The sequence below is a fragment of the Dasypus novemcinctus genome, chromosome 4 (genome assembly GCF_030445035.2).
Source record: "Dasypus novemcinctus isolate mDasNov1 chromosome 4, mDasNov1.1.hap2, whole genome shotgun sequence".
In the NCBI taxonomy this organism is placed as follows: Eukaryota; Metazoa; Chordata; class Mammalia; order Cingulata; family Dasypodidae; genus Dasypus; species Dasypus novemcinctus.
This window is the reverse complement of record NC_080676.1, coordinates 158,337,631-158,360,507: the sequence shown is the minus strand read 5'-3', so window position 1 is coordinate 158,360,507 and position 22,877 is coordinate 158,337,631. Positions and strand designations below refer to the sequence as shown.

The window sequence follows — 22,877 nt, the reverse complement described above, 5'->3', positions numbered from 1 at the left end:
CTTACACAAATCCCACAAGGTGGACGATCAGGTTGCAAGAGATTGAAACAGTTGCTCAAGGTCACCCTTGCCAGAATTTCTACCTAGGGATCTTTCCAGCCTGACTCTAGATCCTTTTGGGGTCTCCACACTGCTTCCCAAGCCACCCCACGGTCATGTGTCTCTGCTGGGGTACGGGTTACCTTGCACTTTGGATACTGGATTCTTTGATACGGAGTTGTTTCAAACCAATTATTCTAGAAGCTATTCAAACTAAGAATACATGTCTAACTTTCCATATAAAGTGGTTTGGTGGTTAAGACAGGTCATATATTCTTACACAGTACAGCCTGATAAGAACAAAAAACATTGCATAGGAGAATAAGAAAGGCAAGATAATTAAATGAATACTTTTGCTCAAACTACCAATTTAGAGTTATACTAGGGATAAAGATAGGTTGGGGGAGAGCCTGAGAAGGGGGGAAATATAATTTATATGCTCTGAAGTCCTATGATAGTGTCCATCCTGAAATCAAAAGCCATTTGACAACGGTAATTTCCCTGCAGCGTTTAAATGCATTTGCTTTATTTTTAAAGCACATTTAGAAAGCTTGCCTCCACCATGAACCATTCACCCACTCCTCTCCCAAATATTTTAGCCCCCCCATCCTTTGCCATAACATTTTCATTTAAGAAGATGCATGTTTACAGATCCCAGCCTGCTGGTCCAGCCTGGCCAGTGCCCTTCCCCACCCTCACACCCGGATGGCATTGATGATAATTAGTTAACAAATCCAGCTTCAATCAATCACAGTCTCTATCTTGTTGGCTTGTAGCCTTTCTCCAAACTTACCAGGAACCCCAATCCATTGATTTTACACCAAATCCAAATCCATCATGACCTTCCTCTCTTCACATCTTTATTTATCCAGATTGAGTTCCAGCAATTCAATAAAACTCTTGACAGGACGTTAAATTCCCTTTTCACTTGTTTGGATTTTTGTTGCATCACATGGAAAAATGTCAGCCCTGGAAGAAGCCAACAGTTGACCTTTTCTGATCTGCAGCTGAGTAGCTGATATCTGCTGGGTAAAGCCACACACACATGATGAGGAGACCAGCATCATTACAAATTCATGGAATGCAATCTCATATAGTCCTTCAACACCACCCAGCAATTCCATTATATTTCTCCAGTCAACTGCTCTCCCACTCTCCACAAGGAGAATTTTCTCCACTCTCTCTCATCAGATGACTTTATTTCCTACTTCACAAAGGAAATTGAAAATATCAGATGGGAACTCCTTCAACTCCCCTGAACAAGATTACAAATCTTGCACATCCTAGTCCATTATTCCCTTCCTTTCCATTGCAACAAAGAAACTGCCTCTTCTCTTGCAGGAGTCAGTCTCTGTATTTCAAGTCCCATCCCCTCTCACCTTCTTGTTTTAGTTGACTAAAAGCTGCCAAAGGCACTATACCAGAAGTAGATTGGCTTTTACAAAGGGGTTTATTGGCTGGCAAGCTTACAGGTCCATGGCTGAGAAGAGTGTACAAATCAAGGAAGGCATCAGGAAATGCTCTCTTCCTGAAGTCTAGCTGCTGTCCATCCTGGACTCCTCTGTCAAAGAGGATGCCACATGGCTCTGGGTCTCATCGCTTTCAGCTTCCTAGTTTTCATAGCTTCCTCTCTGAGCTTCCATGAGATTCTGGCTCAGCCTTGGCATCTTTTCTCTCTGAGCTCCTGTGTTTCTGTGGCTCCCTGGCTCTGTATTTATCTCATTTATAAAGGACTCCAGCAAGAGGATAAAGACCCACCCTCAGTCACGCCCCACTGAAGTAATCCAATCAAAAGGAAGGTCCCACCTACAGTGGGTTCACACCCACAGGAACAGATTAGCTCCAAGACTTGATCTTTCCTGGGGTCCAGAAAAGCCCCAAACTCAGACACTTCTCTGCAAACTAAAGTGACCAACCATCCCAGTTTTCCTGAGGCTGTCCTAGTTCTAGCACTGAAAGTCCTGTGTCCCAAGAAAACCCTCCGTCCTGGGAAAACCAGAACGTCCTGTTACCCAAGAACACTATAAATATTCCCCTCTACAGAATACTCTATTTCTCCCTTGCCAATGAATCCTTATCATCAGTGTGTAATCATGCTCAAGTTTCTCTTATTAAAACAAAGCAAAGCAAAGCAAAGCAACACTCTTCCCTGGCTGCCACATTCCCCCTCCAATCTTTGCTCTTTTTCTCCCCTCCCCTCTGCAAGCAAATTCTTCAAAGGACTTGTCAATATTTACTTTCTCCCTCTTTTTTTTGTCCATTCACACCTCAACCCATTCTTTGGTTTCTGACCCTGAAACATCTCTTACCCAGCTCATTCATGGCCTCTATCCTTTAAACCCAATAAACTGGTTACAGTCCTGATTTTATTTGTCCTTGCAACAGTTTTTGACATTGACTTCCCTTCTAGAACTACTCTTTCCCCTGGGCTCCTAGGACATCTGACCATCCTGGTTTTCCTTCTGCTCTGGCCACTTCTCAGGCTCTTGTCCGGGCCAATCCTCCTTGACCCAGCCGTGAAAGATCAGAGTTTCTCAACGGTCAGCCTAGACCCTCTTTTCTCTCACTCTACTCTGTGTCCAAATTACATTCCTGCCCACAGCTTCAATTACCAAAGCCAATGACTCCCAAACGTATCTACAACCCAAACTTGTCCTTAAAGGTTCAGAATGCTTTTTCCAACAGCCTATTTGACAACTTGGGTCTCAAAGGTACTGCAATGCAACATGTCCAAACTAACTCACAAGCATTCCCTAAACCTAGTCCTCTTCTGGGATCCCATTTGTCAGAATTCATTCCCATTCTCCATCCAAGCATTCAATCCAGAAACCTAGGAGTTATCCATAGTACCTGCATTTTCCCTCACACCCATATCCAGTCCAACCTCAAGTTCAGTCCAGTCCACCTTCTAACAGTCTCTTGGACCATCAACTTGCTACCTCTGTACACCTCCAATCCATCTGCTGTCATCTCCTGCCCAGAGCATTAGGAAGGCCTCTACTCTACTCGCACCCACTCTTACTCTACTCCAGTCCACTGTCCATGCTGCAGCTCAAGAGTTCTTTCAAAAAGGAGCCTGTCTGTCTCCTCAAAACTCTCCAATTACTTCTTTTATGGTTAATTGATTTATTTTATTTTATTTTTATATCAGTGTTACAAGTTACTCCATTAACATAAGGTAATAACTATAATCACAATAAATCTGCTTTGACCTGTGGTTATACTCCCTGCCCCTCCCCCCTTATTTTTCTTCATTCCTTAATCTTGAGGGATTGGGGACAATGTCTACTCTGCTTCAGGCTGAGAAGGGACATAGATATTAAGGGGCAGAGGAAAGGAATCGTTTTCCTTGAAGTTGAAGATACTCCTTGTTTGGGGGATGGTACTTGTCCATCATCGCCATTTTGTTAGGTGTCCAGGGCCCAATGTCTTCCTATTGCTTTTAGAGGAAAGGCTGAATTAGTGATACTACCTTCAAGCCTATATACATGCCTTTCCCCACTTCTGTAGCCTCATCTCATCATATCATTACTGCCCCCACCACCCTCCCACCACAGGACCTTTGCTCCCTCTGCCCAATAATACTCCTCCCTCCTCATCCCTCCTTTACGTGGGTTACATTCAGTTCAAACATCACTCAAACATCAAGAAAGCCTTTCCCCACATCAATGCTTGGAGTTGTCCTGGGTGGTACTGCAGGGACAGATGCTGGACATTGTATGTCCTGCCATGGCCCACTGGGTGGACTGGGGGAAAGTGCAAACTACAATGTAAACCACTATCCATGTGGTGCAGCAGTGCTCCAAAATGCATTCACCAAATGTATTAAATGTGCCATGATGATGAAAGAGATTGTAGACGTGGGAAGAGTGGGGTGAGGGGGGTGGGGGATATATGGGGATCTCACATTTTTTTAATGTAACTTTTTTTTTTAATAATAAAGAAAAAAAACACAATGGATTTCAAAATAGAAAGCCTTTCCCACACACCAAGTTATACTAAGTCTCCCACCCTTTAATGTTCTCACAACCCTGTTATTTTAGCTTACTAAAAGCTGCTGGGGACAATATACCTGAAATGGGTCTGCTTTTACTATGGGGGCTTATTAGGTTAAGGGCTTAGAGTTCTGAGGCTGTGAAAGTGTCCAAATCAAGGCATCTTCAGGAGATCCTTTCTTCCCAAGCTGCAGCTGTGGACAATCAGGCACATGGTGACATCCGCTCATCTCTCCCCAAGTCACACTGTGAGCAAGAGTCAGCCCAGGGATAGGCTCACCCCAAAGTCCATCCTGGCAGCATGACCATACCACCTCCACCCCCTCAGGCTCACCTGTTGGAGAAGAGCTCAGAGAAGGGGTGGAAGGAACCTGCACCAGATATTCCAAGTGGGACTAAAGTGTGACTAGGCTTAAGTAAGGAGCAGGCAGGATCAGAGCCACATGGTTCTCTATGTCCTACTTTATAAAGTTGGAATGGGAGTTCCTTGATGATTTCCACAGGAGAAGACATCCTTTCATTTGCCAGGTCCAAAAGGTGGTCTAGTAGTAAGGGCAGGTCTGCCTTTCACGTAATGCCACATATCTTGGCAGCATTTTTGTGCTTTACATAGTGTTTTGTAGCTTATTCGGTCTTTACAAGGATCCAGAAGCTAAACCAGTCCTCAGGGACATAGAGAGAGGGTCAATGGAAACCAAGGATGCTATAGGAATTCCTCCTTGGCCAAGCAAGCGTTCCTTCCCTTTCTGCCTAATAGAGAAACACTGTTAATTTTGTGAAATCCCAACTTCTTATAAGATCACTAAATCACTGAGAGGCTCCCAAGTCTCAGTGTTCATATATTTTAAAAATTACATTTGAAGTACTGCCAGATAAAACATGAATTCCTACTCTGTGAGTGGGGAATGCATGTCACAGTTCAGAGTTAGTTTGATACTTAACTGAAGAAAAATGAAGGCTCTGCTCTAAACATCCTGCCAATGAAAAATAATTTTAATGGTCAAGTGAAAAGCAATGCAACCTAAAGGCCTCTTCATTAAAAAAAAAACAGCTGGAAAAGAGTATGTGAGGGGGAAGAGAAAAACAAGATCCAACTTAAATATTTCAAACCGTGGAGAATCTCCATAGACTAAACTGTCCCACAGGGAGTTGAGAAAGACTTTTGTGAAACAGAGTACAGCCCAGCAAGCAGGAGGGCTCTGCACTGCCCTGAGGGATGGAGCCTACCTATGCACTCTTTCTGGGACCCAAGCATGGGACCCCTACTTGCATCTCCTATTGACCCCTGTCCCACATTTTCTGCCCAAATCCCACCAACCCCTTTGCAGACTGGCATCAATTTCACCTCTAGCCTAGATGGCCAAGTCCTCTCGTCTCTCTCTCATCTTACTCTTTCGTTCTCCCATCATCCACTAATTTTTTTTAAAGATTTATTTTATTTATTCTCTTCCCCCTTCCCACCATTGTCTGCTCTCTGTGACCATTTGCTTTGTGTTCTTCTGTGTCTGCTTGTTCTGGGAACCAATCCTGGGACCTTCCAGAGTGGGAGAGAGGCGATTACTCTCTTGTGCCACCCCAAGTCCCTGTTCTGCTAGGTTTTCTTATTTTCTCTCTATCTGTGTCTCTTGTTGTGTCATCTTGCTGTTCCAGTTCTCTGCGTCGGCCAGCACTCCTGCACTTGGTGGCTTTTCCCATGCAGGGTGGCACTCCTGCATGGGGTGACATTCCTGCATGGGCTGGCACTCCGTGTGGGCCACCTTGCCATGTGGGCCAGCTTGCCCTCACGAGGAAGTCTTTAGCATCAAACCCTGGACCTCCTATATAGTGGATGGGAGCCCAATTGGTTGAGACTCATCCATTTCCCCACCATCATCCATTAATTTATTGAGCATCTACTAATTGCACAGCACCGGATATACACTATGTGGGGCATAAAGTGGTATAGGTAATATTGTTTGAATAGAGAAGAGGAAAATAAAACAAATATGCAAATAATTCTGGCAGAAAAGGAAATGAGAAAGGGGTTTGATGGGTCTAAATTTTTAAACTTTAACTTTTTCTTTAATATTCCCTTCTGACAAGTAGTTCCTCATTTTGGGAGCAAACCTGAGTAAAGACAGAGGGAGATTCAGGGCTTCATGCATTGGCTCTCCTTCCTGATTTTAGTTTGCTAGGCTGCTGAAAGCAGATACCATAAAATCAGTTGGCTTTAACAATGGGAATTTATTAGTTTACAAGCTTACAGTTTCGAGGCTGTAAGCATGTCTAAATCCAGGCATCATCAAGGCAATGCTTTTTTCCCAAAGACCAGCTGTCAGTGATCCTTGGATCCTCTGCCACATGGTAAGGCACATGCGGCATCTGCTTGTCTCTCCATTCTTTTCCAGGTTATGTACTTTCAACTTCTTGTTTCTGTGCTCTGCCCCATCTTTATCTCTATTCATCCCATTTATAAAGGACTTCAGTAAGAGAATTAAGACCCACCCTGAACTTTGCCTTAACTAAATTGACCTCATCAAAAGATCTTAATTACAATAGGTTTATATCCCTATGAATGGATTAATTTAAGAACATGATTTTCTGAGGTTCCTACAGTTCCAAACCACGACACTGCTCCACCTGCTCATCCTATTTACGCCAGCTCCTTTGGCACTGATGAAAAATGGAGTTTGCTCAGCTGATGGGACAGGTCTGAGCACCATCCTGGGTGGCAGGCAGAGAAGTGGAGAGAAGGGTGCTCGGTACAGAAATCCTACGTGCATGTGGTCTGGCAAATGGCTCCTTCTTGAGTTAGCTTCCTTCAAGTTTCTCTCCACTCAAAGGATGTAACCATGAACATGAAAGAATAGCGGAGTTATCCGAGCCTCTTCCCCAGAGGCACCACAACCCCCATCCAGGAGCCTGGGACCCCAGTTCAGCCTTCTGCACTCTAGATCCCTTTTTGGACTGATGATTAATTGCTAGAGATAATCGTTCTCTTTGCATTATCTCCTCCCACTCCCTATACTTTACATTTCCAGCTAACACCTTTTTTCTGCAACCATTATAGCATTTTTCAAAGTTGGCTTTCCACTGTACATTTTCTGATTAATGCAGTCATATTATAATTTATGATTTCCACACACATACATACACACTCATTGTCAATATTTTCACACCACTTTTGAACCAGTGGAGGAGTTGTTATAAACCATCCTGAGTTGTAAAGTGGAATACGGGGTCTTCATTAGGCTAAGAAGTGTTCCCCAAACCCCTCTCTACCGTGAATACCACCAGGGAGAAGCAAACACCACTGCATGGGGGAGGAGGGTGCAGGAGAAAGCAAGGCTCATCATCTGGGCATGGCTTCTTTCTTGAGCTCTTGATAGGAGACACATCTCTAACGCTAAGAGAAAATGCTTCAGTGGCTTGAGCTCATGCCAGATTGTCACCAACCTATTTAGGGACATAGACTAAACATATAGGAAACAAGCAAAGAAGTTCAGCTTCTTCCAGTTGTGTGTGGTATCAAAGGGAATATTTATTGTAAATGTGTCTAACTCAGAACCCAAGCCGTTTCATCTGGAAACAGTTCCGGTGGGTTGAATTGTGTGCCCCAGTTTGCACATATTCTTGGTCTTGATCGCATTCTGGTTGGTGTGGACCTATTGGAAATAGGTTCTCTTGAAGATGTTACTTCAATTTAGGTGTGGCTCACTGTATCAGGTTGAACTTTAATCTGGATTATGAGAGTCCTTTATAAGCAAAGTGAAAGTCAGATAGAAAGAAGCCACAGGGAGCAACCAGAAGCTGTAAGTCAAGGGAACCCAAAAGAGAAAGCAAACTCCGCCATATGCATTTTCATGTGACATAAAAGCCACAGCACAAAGATCACTGGCAGCCAGCCCCAGAATGCCACAGTCTTCTGGGAGAAAGCATCACCTTGCTGACTCCTTGATTTTGGGCTTCTCTAAGTGGCAAAACCATGAGCCAATAAATTTACATTGTGTAAGCCAATTCTATTGTATAGTATTTGCTTTAGCAACCAAAACTAGCACCTTCAGAAACTTTAGCAACACACAGCCTTCCAAAGGCAATGAGCTTTATTGCTGCACATCTGTAGATGCCACAGATAACTTCTGGTAAAGGACTATCCCCATCCCCACACAAGCAGGATTTTCCTACTACAGAAATCCACTTCTAATTCATTTTGTCATGTGATTGTGGAGGACGGCTTTTTCAAAGTACAAAATATCTCTTTTTACCTCTCCATTAATATCTCATCCTATTCATTAATAACTTCCCTTAAGAAGCATGCAATTATAATGAATTCAGAATCTATAGAACAATACTGAACCATTTTTGGAAGTTGGAAGTGGGTATCAAAGGGAAAAGAAGGAATCATATCCTCCTCTCCGGAATCTAAATGCTAAAATTCTTGGAGTAAAATTTTGGGGGTCTCTTCAGGAGAGGTCAAGGTTAGCCTATAAAAATAAACATAAATGAGAGAGAAGGAAAGGAGATACATGGTGATTTATAGGTTTTCTTCTTTAGGTGACAGACTTAAATATTTCATGTTCTTTTTTTTTTTTCAGAATTTTTTTTATCTCCTCTTCCCTGACACTCTCCCCCCTCCCCCCCCCCCCCCCCCAGTTGTCTGCTCTCTGTGTCCATTCACTGTGTGTTCTTCTGGGTCCACTTGTATTCTTGTCAGTGGCACCCAGAATCTGTGTCTCTTTTTGTTGCATCATCTTGCTGCATCAGCTCTCTGTGTGTGTGGCACCACTCCTGGGCAGGCTACACTTCCTTTCACTCTGGGCAGCTCTCCTTTTGGGGTGCAATTCTTACATGTGAGGCTCCCCCTACATGGGGGACACCCCTGTGTGGCACAGCACTCCTTGCACACATCAGCACTGAGCATGGGCCAGCTCACCATACGGGTCAGGAGGTCCGGAGTTTGAACCTTGGACCTCCCATGTGGTAGGCAGACACCCTATCCGTTGGGCCAAATCCCTTCCCATATTTCCTGTTCTTAAAAGAAAAATCCTTAAGAACCCAAAGCAGTTAATACATTGTGATGTGACTGGCCAAATGACCAACTCTGGGAAGTAATAGGAAATAGGGAAGGAGACCGATTTTCATCATTTTGTCAGGCTGACAAAAGTCTTGTGACATTTGGGCTGGGAAGCAGCGCAATAAAATTGAGACACTATAGTCCAAGAAAAGTCTTTGCATCTATTGACAGTGTGGTTAGGAGAAAATGCTAAATCAATGAAGTTAAGTTATCCAGAAAGGGAAGTAAACTATCTGGTTTTCATCCCTCCATCGAAACATTAGAAAGATGACAACCCACTGAGACCTTGGGCCAGGTCGCTGTCCAGGGTTTGCAACTCAAATGCTGGTGTCCACAACGGGTTCCCCTCGCGTCTCCCAAAGGAAAGGTGGCGCCTCGGGGTCCAGCAGCCTCTCCCATCTCTCCCTTGAGGAGCTGGGCAAGCAGGTGGCAGCGGCTGGAGGTCTGAGAGGTGAAGTCCCACTGCTTTCCCAGGCATGTGCCACGCCCCCGGGCACAGCTCTCCCGAGCGCAGCCCCCTTCCCAGGAGTACGTGGTCCCAGCTTCCGCCCTCACTGCCTACAACCCCTTCTGGGCCCTCCCTGGCCCTGCACTTTGAATCCTGCCTCCTTCTTGTGGGCTTTTCATGTTTACAAGAGGATTTGAGAAAACCAGAGCATGTGCTCAGAGACGCTGCCCCGCCTAGCTCCTCTGGGGCCTGATATCCTGGAACTGTCTGGAGAAGGCCTGTCCTGGCACCAGCCCAGCTCACTCCTGCTAACCCGGCCAGAGGGCCTCCTAGAGGCCCCAAAACGGTCACAAGTAACACACAAAACACCCTACGATCGTGCTGGCCCGGTCTGTGGGTCCCCATTTGAGATTCAGGATACAAGCAGGGCTAGCACTGCTTATTCTTCTCACTATATCCACATAAACTGAGCCACTGAGCCTGCCCTCATAGCCAACAAGCCCTGCCAAGTCGTAAACCCAGAACCACAATGTTTCTTAAACAGTCGCCAAGTAGCCCCCCCTCCACCTGCTCACACACTGTTCCTGTGCCAGGGCTATAACTAGTAAGAAACCCTTAGAAAGACCGAAGAATGCACAGGATTCCCGAGGAACAAGCTTAAAATTAAGACTCTGACCAGCACCTTCAGCATATGATAATGATAATGATAATAGTCTGTGCTTAATAAAAGATATCATTGTTTGGAATATATTAAATGCAATACACTATGCTGGATATTCCCTTATCATTTCACCTAAAATCTGCCTTGTCTTCATCTCACTCCCATTCAATCCGATCCAGACACACAATCTCTTCTGCTACTGCGAAAGAGCTCCCAGTGAAAATATGCCATGACCCAGAATCCCGGCACCTGCTGTCCCTGCTCTCTCGGGAACTCTGCTGAGCCTGTCCTGGCACACGGGGTGCCAGAGCTGGAACATTCCAGTCCTAAGTCCCAGGAGGAACAGTGAGGAGAGATGACAGAGATTAGCCCAAGGAGGAGCATTGTGCTGTTATTCAGTTCCTTCTTGAGTTTAAAAGTCAGGGGTAAATAAATGATTTAGTTACAAGAATATTATATCACTCCAGGATAGTATCAAGCTGGAGGCGTGAATATAAACTGATGGGCTATTCCTATTATCATTCAAATCTAACAGTCAACAAAGAACTTGGACACCTGGTAGCTGATTCACAAGCCAGAGGATGAGTCATGGTGGCTTCTTTGGCCACAACTTTTTATTTGTTCCTTGGAACAAATAAAACATCAAACTCTTCTGGGTTACTTTTTTCACCATAATTGTTTTGGATCAAAGAACGTAGAGATCAGTTGATTTATGGGCTTGAAATCAACACCTCAAAACTGAATTGCCATGAAAGGAGGCTCTTGTTTCTAGCAGCGTTATGCCTGTTTTTACTAAGATATATACTAATTCAGAAGGCTCCCCGCACACTCTGCAAACTAAACCAAATTTTTGACAAATCCGAAATGATTCCAAATTAAGCCTTTGAAGAAAGGGTGCTGATTTCCAAATTGATTCACCCCATTTTTGTTAAATTCTCTTGTTAATAAGAGAAAAAAGAAACTTCAAAATTATCACAAGAATAGTGTACACTATTACTAGTGTGGTGGATCTCTGGGGACATTTCTGACAGGAAAAAAGGATCAGATTTGTGAGCAAACTCTACCAAAGGCTTCCCAGCACCTCCACCACACCCAGTTTTTTAGTCTAGGGGCTGCACCAGGAGGACAATGCCTTGGGGTATGGTTGATCTCCCCCTGGTCTTAGGGCAGCCTAGACTGGGATGCCTTCAAGTTTCTCGGGGACAAATGGCTTACATAGTGAACATGGTTCAACAAATTCACTGTGACCGAGGTCCAAAGGCCTTTACAAGAACTCAGGGTGCAAACTACATTTTTCCAAAATTTGCCCAATATTTCCATTTAAGATCACATTTATTAAAAGGCCCCCACAAGAAGATTTTGTGGTTTTTATAAATATGTCTGTTATACCACCTTCCTGAGTAGCACTAGGTCTGGAAGTCAGTCTACAAAGGTCTCATGTGTTTTAAAAAATCAGTTGCTTTTGGTTACAAATCCTTTGAATTCTGTTTTCATGAAGGAAAATACCGATTTTCTAGCCATCGATGGTTCTGTCACTGGCTGCCGCTTCTTTCCCCATCAGTTCTCCTTGCCTTGTGGAAAGAGCACTTTTCTGAGAATGTTTTGTGGAGAGTAGGGAGGACAGGGAGTTTGGCTATTGTTTTGCAAGTAAGCCAATAACTTAAAGAAGAATTGAAAACACGCTCAAGGCATTTCCTTTTGACAGGCTATTAACAAACAGTACAAACTGGTCCTCAGAGAAGGCAGAAGTTTTATTACTCTGCAAGTGGATTAAATGTGCCTCCCAACGTGCAAAATTAGAGAAAAGATAAACAATTATGAAACAGCAATAAAAGTAAACTAGGTCCAGGTCCAGCCTAAGCTGTATTTAATTTTTGGTTAAGATCCCCCACTTTCTAGACTCTTCTAAAATATCAAACAGATTCATAGACCTAAAGGAAAGACATGGGGAGAGGTTAAATATTCTGCTCCCTTCCAGCACGTAAATTATCCAGTTACTAAAAATGATCGCTCATTCCACACATGCATCCTATAAGGCAGAGACAAATCTAAGTCTGGGGAACTAAGAGTTGTTTTATTAGACTTTATATTCTTTGACAAATCACATGCAATTATACAGGATGCAGATTTGTGCAAAGTGTGCCTTAGAGACCCTCATCATCAAAATACCAACAGCATCCATAAAATGCCAACTTTAGATTTTCTTTAAGTATCTCATTCTAAATGGTGAGCTACACAGTGTGCTGCATAGAAAGAGTGCCATGCCACACAGGGGCGCCCCCCCCGCATAGGAAAGCCCCACGTTCAAGGAGTGCGCCCCTCAAGGAGAGCCGCCCAGCGTGAAAGAAAGTGCAGCCTGCCTAGGAATGGTGCCGCACACATGGAGAGCTGACACAAGATGACACAACAAAAAGGGACACAGATTCCTGGTGCTGCTGAGAATGCAAGAGAATACAGAAGAATACACAGTGAATGGACACAAGAGAGAGACAATGGGGAGAGACAATAAATAAATCTTTTAAAAAAAGTGGATCTGGAAGACAACGTTTTCATTGACAAGAACCATGCTTTGTTGGAGAGAAAATAAAAAGGGCCTGGGAGTTCCACGGCTATCTATAGAGTGTTCCTGCACCACTGCAAAAGAGTGAAAAGTGAGCCCAGCCCTGGTAAGGAAGAAGCCGTGTTGGAGGAGATGGGACAAGGGTTTGGAAACTGCCCAGATTTCCAAGAATAGACCTTGAACCCCTGCCCTGGACCTGACCTAGATGTGGGAAGGGGGCCAAGAAGGAAGAACCCCAGAGAGCACAGGTACTCGAGGCCCATTTCCAGTGGAGCTCTGGAAGAGTGCCAGCTTCTCAGGGAACCCCCACTTCCACGCCACCAGCCAGGCTCCAGGGCAGCCTGGTGCCCAGAGCTAGAGGAGCAATGCTGAGATGTCCCAGCAGCCACCTGAGGCTGGCCTCACAGCTGGGAGCCCAGAATGTGTGCACGTGTGGGTGAGCGTGCACACACGTGTGTGTGAGAGTGCATGTGCGCATGTGTGCGTGCAAGTGCGAACACAGCCCGTGTGCGTAGAGGCCCAGAGTCCCATTCCCTCCACCAGCAGCAGGCGGTAGGGGTGGAAGCGCCGGCAGGGGAGAAGCTGGAGCGACTTGAACCAGCGCTGAGGGCGCTGGAGCCTGGAGGTGACGCCTGCTCGCCCCGGCACCTTGGGCGGAGCAGTGAGGAGCTTGGGCGGAGCAGCAAGGAGCCGGGAGGTGCTTGCCAACCACCTTCCTCCTCTGATGCCAAAGAGATGCGCAGTCCACCCAACTCACATCACCCCAGGGTTGGGGAGGGAATGCCTTGAACTGCCTGAGTTTAGATGGTGAATTAACCACACTTAAGTCTTATGTGTCCTCTAGAAACAATGAATGTGGCCAAGGAAATGAAATATGTCAATCAGCTGAGGCCGGCTGGGACCCCAAGTTCATGGGCTAAGGGGAGGACATCCAATAAAACTCTGGGTGCTATTAGGAATGGGAAAATGGGTGAGGGGTATATAACCAACAGCTATTCATTGTAAATTCTTATCAGCCCATCTAAATTCCACTTTGTTTGTCAGATTGACTCACTCTCCCACCCTGCACAAAAAATTTCAAATCTCCTCCTCTGCCCCACCCCAACTGTAAAGGGTCGTCTCACCTCTCACTTCACAAAGGACATGGGAAATTTCAGGAAGGAAATCCCTCAAATCTTTGTCACCATGATGGGGATTTAATCATGTTCCCTACAAAAGACATATTCAAGTCCCAAGCCTCAATCCTATGGATGTGCACTCATTTGTAAATAGGATTTTTGAAGATATTAGTAGATAAGGTGAATGAGAATGGATCTTAATCCAAAATGGCTGAAGTCCTTTTAAAAGAGGACATTGGAAGTAAAAAACAGAGGAGACACCAGGAAACAGATAATCATGTGACAGAGGATTGCTAGAAAGCCATCAGCAGAACACTACAGACTTTGGAGAAAGCATGGCCTTGTTGACCTCCTGATTTTGAACTTCTAGCTTCAAAACTGTAAGACAATAAATTCCTGTATTTTAAGCCGTCCCATTGCATGGTATTTTTCACACCAGTCCTAGCAAACTAAGGCACACCATTTCACAAATCTATTGACATCAGTACCACGGGCTTTTCCTTCTCTGTGTGTGTGTTGTGGTTCACAGTTGTAGGGGAAAGCTCATTGCTGCCAATCACTTTATTCAGCAGGCCTTAAATGAGGACAGAGGAGGGGTACCTCTATCTTGCACTCTGATTCACCCATCTCCTCCAGAACTATAAGCAATTCTATATCACTCCTACCTGTAGATTCAGCCACCCTCACTCAACCAAAGCCTTTCCCATCAGCATTTAAACAGGGCCAATTTTCTCACATCTTTAAAACCTCATTCAATTTTATATCCTTTACTAACTCTTAACTTCTGTCCTCATTCACGGTCAAATTCTTGAGAAACTTCATCTATACTTATTTTTCCCATTTCCTCACCTGGAACGAATTCTCAAACCACTCATCTGTGGTTCACCATCCCCCTGTACTCTTCAGTGCTCATTAAGTTAACTATGACCACCATTTCTGAAATTCAACGTATATCTTTCAGTATTTGGCAATTTTATCTATCCATTCTTGACACTGTTCTCCACTCAGTCTTGAAGTATTCTCATTTGGCATCTGCCACAGTCTGCCCTCCTGGCTTTCCTCTGATCTCTCTCCAGCTGCATTTTCGACACGCTGTGCAAGCTCATCCTCCTTCACCTGCCCATTAAATGTTGAATTTTCTCAAGGTTTAGTCTTCTTATCCTGGGCCTTTTCTAATCATTGTATACTTTCCCCTAGGCTATCTCATCCATCCTGGGGCTTAAATACTGTAGTAGATCGGTATTATTTATGAATTCCAAAAATAGAAATTGAATTATGTTTGTAAACAGGCCTGTTTGCACATTAGATTGTATTGGATTCAGAGGTTTTGTTGCAGCAAAGCCAGGAGTTCTGAACAGCAAAAAACCCAAATGGCACTCAGAAAGGTGAAGAAACAGATTTATTACTCATGGACCCAGAGGAGAGTCAATCTCCAAATTCTGAGCCCCGTTTTTCAGTTTTCATAGGTTTATGTAGGATTTTATGTGGGATCAGCATAACTTTTGCTAATTGCCTAACGCATTACTAGGAGAAATTTTGCAAGCAGGATTACAGAAGTAGAAGGCAGGTGCAAGGTTGAGAGCTGATTTACAGAAGTGGGGGGCAGGAGTGGTTTGTTGGATTACAGAAGCAGGGGCAGGAGTCATTCATTTGATACTCTCCTTCAAGGCCATGTTCTTCTGGGCTGATTTACAGAAGTGGGGGCAGAAGTGGCTCATTAGATCATTTTTCTGCAAGGTTATGCTTTTTATTTATCAACAGTTTCACTTTTACTTGATTAAATAATGATTAAGGCTTTGATTGGGCCACATCAGTAGTGGTGGGTGGGGACTCACAGAGGAAACTACAGGACAGAACAGAGAGTTAGTTGGAGTTTTGAGCTGGAGCCTGGGAAGTAAACACACAGGAGAAGAATACAGAGGAATAGAGACAGCTCCACAGACACGGCAGAGAACCCAGGAAGAGACACAAGCCATTCGCCTGATAGTCTACAGCTGACCTTTGGAGAGAAGCAAGCCTGAGTCCAGAGAGAATGGAGCCCAGGGGAGAGAGACAAAGTCTAGAGAGCCTGCTGGCCTATAGCTGATATTGGAAGGAGCTGGGACCACCGAGCCTTAAGAGGAAGAGGAAGGGCGAACGTCAGCAGCCATCTTGTTCCAACACATGGGAACAAACGTTTGTGAAGGAAGTAATTTATGCTTTATGGCCTGGTAAGTGTAAGCTTCTACCCCAAATAAATGTGCTTTATGAAAGCTTACAGATTTCTGGTATATTGGATTATCATCCCATTGGCTGACTAATACAAATACCAACTGTATGTCACTGGCATCCCAGTGTATCTCACCTGTGAGCTTGAAACTTGATTATCCAATAGCTTACTCAATTTTCTTGCATGTCTCAAAGGCAACATAAACATGTCCAAAACCAAACACATACTCTTCCTGTACTCAGGATTCCTAATGGCACCACCATCTGTTCTGTTGCCCAAGCTAGACACCCGGGCATCAGCATTCTTGACTCTTCCCTTTAACTCATTCATTACAGAGTTCCATCCATTTGCCTCCAAAGACCTCTTGAGTCCATTTCAGTCTCCCCATCTCACTACTTCTCTTATAGTCCTGATACTATCTCCCCACATCCTTTGCTCTCCTCCAATTCATTTCTCCTGGCAAGTCAAAGCAATATTTTCATTTGATACCAAAAACCCCCTACTCATACCCCAGATACATAAGTCTTATTTTAGTTTCCTGAATGCTTCAAGGACCTTCTTACAACAGGTCTTCCCTCTGCATTCACTCTGCTTTTTGTGCATTTATCCCTACTCTGCCCACCCTCTTGCTCAATCTTCAAATCTTAGCTCAGTGTCCATCCTCAGGCTAAATGTGGTCCCCTTTTCATGGGTTTATGGAAGAATCTATCTTTTCTTCATTGCTTTAATCACAGTTATAATTTTACAATTATTTGGGCATTTATTTCATCCTCAATAGGCTATAACTCCCACAAACCTGGGGACTGCATCACCTTTTGACCCCCAGGGCCCATCAAAGTGCCTGGGAAATAGAAAGTCCTCAATAAACGCATGATGAATGAGTAAATAGATTGTTAACACCTGGGTCCTTTTACTCATTAGTCATTAACAAACATTTAGCGGGCAAATATTAGTTGCTAAACACTGTCCTAGGTGATGGAGAAAAACTGGTATCTAAGACAGCGTTCCTGCCCACAGAAGCCTCTATTCCCAGACTTGAGAAGGATGCAGACAAATACTGGCAACCAGTTTGATGAGGGAAATTCTGATGGGTGAGCCCAAACTGTGAAAGCACATGAGGACCCATATCCCAGTCACAGTCTAAATAAATTCTCTCCTACTCTTCCCTATTTTTCCTTTGGCCTTTCCACACTCACATGCAGACACACACTCTCCCCTAACACAGGGCTGTTTCATTCTTTTGTTTTTGCTTCTTCTTGTTTTGTTTGATCCTGGGTTCTCACATGCTTTAGTGACTGTTGCAAACTTAGTGAGTACGGGTGTGTTTTTTTTTTTAAGATTTATTTTTATTTATTTCTCTCCCCTTCCCCCACCCCCCCCATTTGTCTGCTCTCTGTGTCCATTCGCTGCATGTTCTTCTGTGCCCGCTTACATTCTTATAAGGTGGCACAGGACTCTGTCTCTTTTGTGTTGTTGTTGCATCATCTTGCTGCATCAGCTCACATTCTTGTAAGGTGGCACAGAACTCTGTGTCTCTTTTGTGTTGTTGTTGCATCATCTTGCTGTGTCAGCTCTCTGTGTGTGCGGCGCCACTCCTGGGCAGGCTGTGTTTTCCACGCAGGGAGACTCTCTTTGAGGGATGCACTCCTTGCATGTGGGGCTCCCCTACATGGGGGACACCCCTGCGTGACACAGCACTCCTTGCATGCATCAGCACTGCGCGTGGGCCAGCTCACCACATGGGCCAGGAGGCCCTGGGTTTGAACCCTGGACCTCCTATATGGTAGGCGGACACTCTATCAGTTGAGCCGTGTCCGCTTCCCTATATGGGTATTTTAAGAGAAGAGATTCCATGAGCTCCATCCAATTCCCAGGAAAGGGTTCCTTGACTACAAATATTAAGAACCACTACCTTTAAAAATGATGACTAATGAGGGGCACTGAAGGGCAGCACGACTCTTTTCAAATATCAATCATCAAAGAGTGTTGTGAAATGTTCAAGGAAAGTCAGCATCACATGTACCCTGGCGTCAGTCAGAAGCTGAGACACCGCGTCTCCAGATCTTTCCCTGTAGGGTTTTTATTCCATTTAAAAGAAACAACAAGCAACAAAACACTTGATATAAGGGACAATTGCTATTGACCAATGTTGCTAATTCTACAAGAAAGGTCAGCTGTCGCTTTTACAATTTACCAAGGGAAGGAAGGACACAAAGCTCAGGAAAAACTGTGTGGTAACTATTTTCACATGTGAGGTTTCATGTCCCTGCCTTGGCGCTTCTGTTCTGGTCATTATTTCCTCCATTACAGCAGATGAGAAAGGCAGGGGGGACAAGTAATCTTCCCTAGTCTCTGCAGCCAAAATTCAAACCCAGGTTTGTCTGTCTCCAGCTCTCACTTTTTAGCCTTACATCATCATCAGTGAAGCCTGTTCATGTAAAAGAAAATAAGCAAAATAAGTGATTTCAATTACTTTAGCAGAAGGAAGCCATTCTTCAGTTTCATGTCCTGAAACAATTTCTCTCCATGGGAAAAGAATGAGAAATAGGAACGTATGTGCATATTCACTTATTTTTACAAAAGGAAACGCAAGAAGAGTGTAGCAGTTTGACATAGTTATGAATTCCAAAAGCATATTGGATCATGGTTGTAATCTCATCTGTGCCTGGGCATGATTAAGTTATGATTGGGGCTTTGATTGGGCCACATCATTAGGGCATTAGGGCATTAGGGCATTTATCGCAGATAAAAGGCATGGCCAAGGACAGAGCTGAGGGTTTTTGATGTTGGAGTTTGATGCTGAAGTCTTAAGCTGGAGCCCCAGGAAGTAAGCTCACAGAGGAAAGAGAAGCAAGACCCTGGAAGAGAGGAACCCAGGAAGCCTGGACCCTGGCAGACGTTGGCAGACGTCTTCCTCCAACACATGAAAATAGACTTTGGTGAGGGAAGTAATTTGTGCTTTCTGGCCTGGAATCTGTAAGCTCCTACCGCAAATAAATACCCTTTATAAAAACCAACCAATTTCTGGTATTTTGCATCAGCTGACTAATAAAAAAAGTAAAGCAGAAACTAATGAAAATGGCTCTTGTGTATTCAATTGTATCCCCCAACCAAAAAAAAAAAAACAAAAAGACATGTTCAAGTCATAACCTGCAGTCCTGCAAATGTGAAATTATTTGTAAATAGGATCTTCAAAGATACTATTAGTTGAGGCCAAACTGGATGAGAGTGGGCCCTAATCCCATATGACTGGTGTCCTTATAAGGAGAGGAAATTTGGACTCAGAGAGACAGAGAGAGAAACGGCCACATGATGGAGACATAGGTGTGCCGCCACAAACCAAGGAATGTCATGGAGTGCCAGCACCTACCAAAGTCAGGAGAAAGGCGTGGAAGGGCTCTCCCCTTTAAGAGGAAGCTCGGCCCTGCCAAAACCTTGATTTCATACTTCTAGCCTCCAATAAATTTCTGTTGTTTTAAGTCACCGGTCACCTCATCTGTGTTACTGTGTGATTCAAGGGAGTTACTTAATCTCTCTGATCTTAGTTTGTTCAGCAGGGAAATAGAGATTTAGCAACACTCACCTCAGGCATTTGTTGTAAGGATGGCTGATGCACATAAAGCTGTCGGTGCCTGGCATACATTCAGCACTCAACAAATGTTAACATTTATTACTTAATCCTCAATTCATGAATTTAGCAATTGCTTTGGTGAGAGGAGACTTAGGCGCACATGTGTAGAATGTCTTTTTTTAGACATATGAAAAATGCACAATTCAATTTGTTTTTACATAGTTGGAAGTAAATCTCATTGGCCTCCAGTATCCGGGAAACAAAAGAAACACTCTTGCTTATTGAAGGGATTTTTAACCTAAGTGTGGGGCAGGACTTGTTATTTAAATGATCAGCAGTTGGCTGAACCTACTGAATTAAAATCACTATTACATTATGGAAGAAATTCTACTATCCTACATTTTTTTGAGACCATACTTGGTAAATCACCCATATTTTTCTCCTGTACAAAGAGCAACACATTGCTAAGGTTTATACACATCAGTGCAGAATACTTTATCACCATGCTAATTCAGTGCAGATCTTATTGACAGTGGGCATAAGGAGTAAAGGAAAAGGAAAACATCACGTCACGTAGCCCGGTAATTGAAATAAAATGGCAAAGTATATACAAACAATGTTCTCTTCGCTACTGAGTATTGGCAATACCAGTATTACAAAGTGGTGAGGGTGGTTTCTCTCCATTTTATTTTATTGGAATCATATTCTCTGGGCACTTTTGGTGTATTGTCGGTCTACTGAGTGAAACCTCTGGCATTATCCAGGAGGCCTGCCGCTGGAGGATGCCTTTCATTGTGTTGGTATTCTGCACACAAACATCGCCCATCATAATTTGTCATTGTGAATCTAAAAATAGCTTTGCTGGCTAAATTCCAATCTTGGCAGGCCTGACCTTTTGTTTGCTCGGAGCCAAGGGATTAGGATTCATTAACTGTGCCTAAATTTGTTCTCCTGGCTCCTAACCGGAGTGGGCCTTATGCACCACCCTGCCCACTGAGCAAGCGAAGCCCACTGTGTCCCTTGGTTTCTGACCCTGGGGAGTGAAATCTGGACTGTCTCTATACCACGTGCTCCATCCCCCTCTTCACGTCTTTAAATTGTCGTACTCATGGAATGAAATAAGTGCCAATAAGATGGGCTGTTTCTATTCACATCCCTACAAGTTAAACTCTTAGAAGACTAATTAGATGTTTTAGTTTCCTTGGGTGCTCAAGCAAATACCATGCAGTGGTTTGGCTTAAACAATGGGAATTTATTTGCTCATGGTTTTGAATTTAAAAGGAAGTCTAAATCAAGGCTTCATCAAGGCCATGCTTTCTCTCGAAGTCTGTGGTGTGCTGGGGCTGATTCTGCCAGCCGTCCTCGGTCCTTAGCTTGTCTCACGGCAATGCACATGGGAGTCTCTTCTGGGTCCTGTCGACCTTCAGCTCCTTGCTTCCCATGACTTTCTCTCTATGGATCTGAATTTCATTCTCTTATAAAGGACTCCAGTGAGAGGATTAAGACCCATCCTGATTGAGGTGGGCCACACCTTAACTGAAGTAGCCTCATCAAAAGGTCCTACTTACATGAAATGGGCTCACATCCAATGGAATGGATTTGATTTATGAACATGTTTTTCTGGGGTACATACAACTTCAAACCGCCACACCTGGAATCCAAACAGAGAAGCTCTGATTGGAGAAATTTTGAAATGAAATAATTTTTGAAAGAAACACACACACACCTGCATGCACACATACACACACACACATACACCTACCTTTGGACAAATACCTTAAACCAGAACACTATGGAAAAGCAAGTACCTTACTCAAGCATAAAATCAAAAGCTTGCCTGGAACTGCCAACATTCAAAGAGAAGTCTTCCTCCCTCAGCCCCACTTTGGTTTCAACGTTTTCTTGCAACATCTTTTCCACTTAATAGCTGGTCATTTCTTTTGAGATTGTGAGGCCAGAAGCCCCAGTAGTGGACTTGAGTACTCTCTGCACCTCAGTTTCCTCAACTATAAAATAGGACTATCATAATAGCATCTACTCATGGGTTGCTTACAAGGATTAAATGAAATAAAGAATGTGAAGGGTTTAGAAAAGCTCCTGACCCCAAGTAAATAATCAGGAATTTTACAAGAAGATATTGATGAAGATGACAATAAAGATAATCATGATAATTAAGAAGAAGGATAAAAATGGGGGCTATCATTCATAGCATAGTTCTTAGATTTCATGCCACATCCTAATTTCATCTTGCCCACCTCTAAGCTGACTCACAGTTGTGGAATCTTCCATGGTTATTTGCAAAGAGAGCAGGCAAGACTGCTGGAGGCAGTTTCCTTACCGAGTTAGGCCCAATTTCTAACTCACTATGGAGGAACTGAAATACATAAACAGCTAGTTAAAACGTGGGAGATACAATCAATTGCCCCTATTTAGTTCCATTAGATAGAGCATGAGGCCAAGGAGACCACCAATGTAGGTGAGGCCCGGTAAGCCTCCTTTTCTCCTCTGCCTCGCCATACATTCACAGGCCCCAAGAGCCCTGGGTCACTAGAGGAGCGTCCCAGTCAGAACACCTGGATTCTGAGCTGCTGTGAGAACGACAAGATGGACTGATGAGAGTGGGAACACAGTACCTAACACTCTGCCCACCTTAATAAATAATATCCAAATAAACGAATGGTTAACAGTTCTGAAAACACAGAACAAGAAGCATCTTTACACAGATGATAATCAACAGGCTAATACCCTAGCAAAAATGGAATTTGGCTTTTAAAAAATATAGTCCCTGTTAATTGCAAAATAACTTGTCACTTACTGTGTTACAGAGCGTAATAACAAAACAGCCATGAAGTAAAAGAATAAAAGAAAAAAAAATAAGAAAACAGCTGTGATTAGTCAGCCCAACTTAAGAACTAGAACCCTCTTTCATCTACTTGGCATTCTTTTCCTATCCCAGCATACCTATTTGTCTTTATCATTCCCTTACTTTCTTAAAAAAAATAATTTTGTATATGTGTAGCAGTTTGCCATGGCTATGAATCCCAAAAATAGATATAGGATTATGTTTGTAATCTGGCCTGTACCTGGGCATGACTGAGTTATGATTGCGGTTTTGATTGGGCCACGTCATTAGGGCATCGCATGACAAAGGACAGTGTTGAGGGTTCTTAATGTCGGCGTTTTGACGTTGGACTTTGATGCTGAAGTCTTAAGCTGGAACCCC

At 43.8% G+C, this 22,877-nt stretch overlaps 1 protein-coding gene and 1 long non-coding RNA gene across 11 annotated transcripts in view; one reads left to right on the top strand and one right to left on the bottom strand.

The window, feature by feature from the left end:
• Positions 1-1,764, bottom strand: part of LOC105746609 (uncharacterized) — a 183,290-nt gene extending 181,526 nt beyond the window's left edge. For 6 of the 10 annotated variants that reach the window (XR_009185642.1, XR_001118919.3, XR_001118920.3 and 3 more), the window contains exon 1: positions 833-1,763. This is a non-coding gene — a long non-coding RNA (uncharacterized lncRNA). Of the gene's footprint in view, positions 1-832 lie in introns of all 10 variants that reach the window. The other 4 variants (XR_011648721.1, XR_011648724.1, XR_011648722.1 and 1 more) reach the window with 1 other exon arrangement.
• KCNJ6 (potassium inwardly rectifying channel subfamily J member 6) overlaps positions 1-22,877 on the top strand; it is a 327,087-nt gene that overhangs the window by 264,464 nt on the left and 39,746 nt on the right. The window lies entirely within an intron of this gene.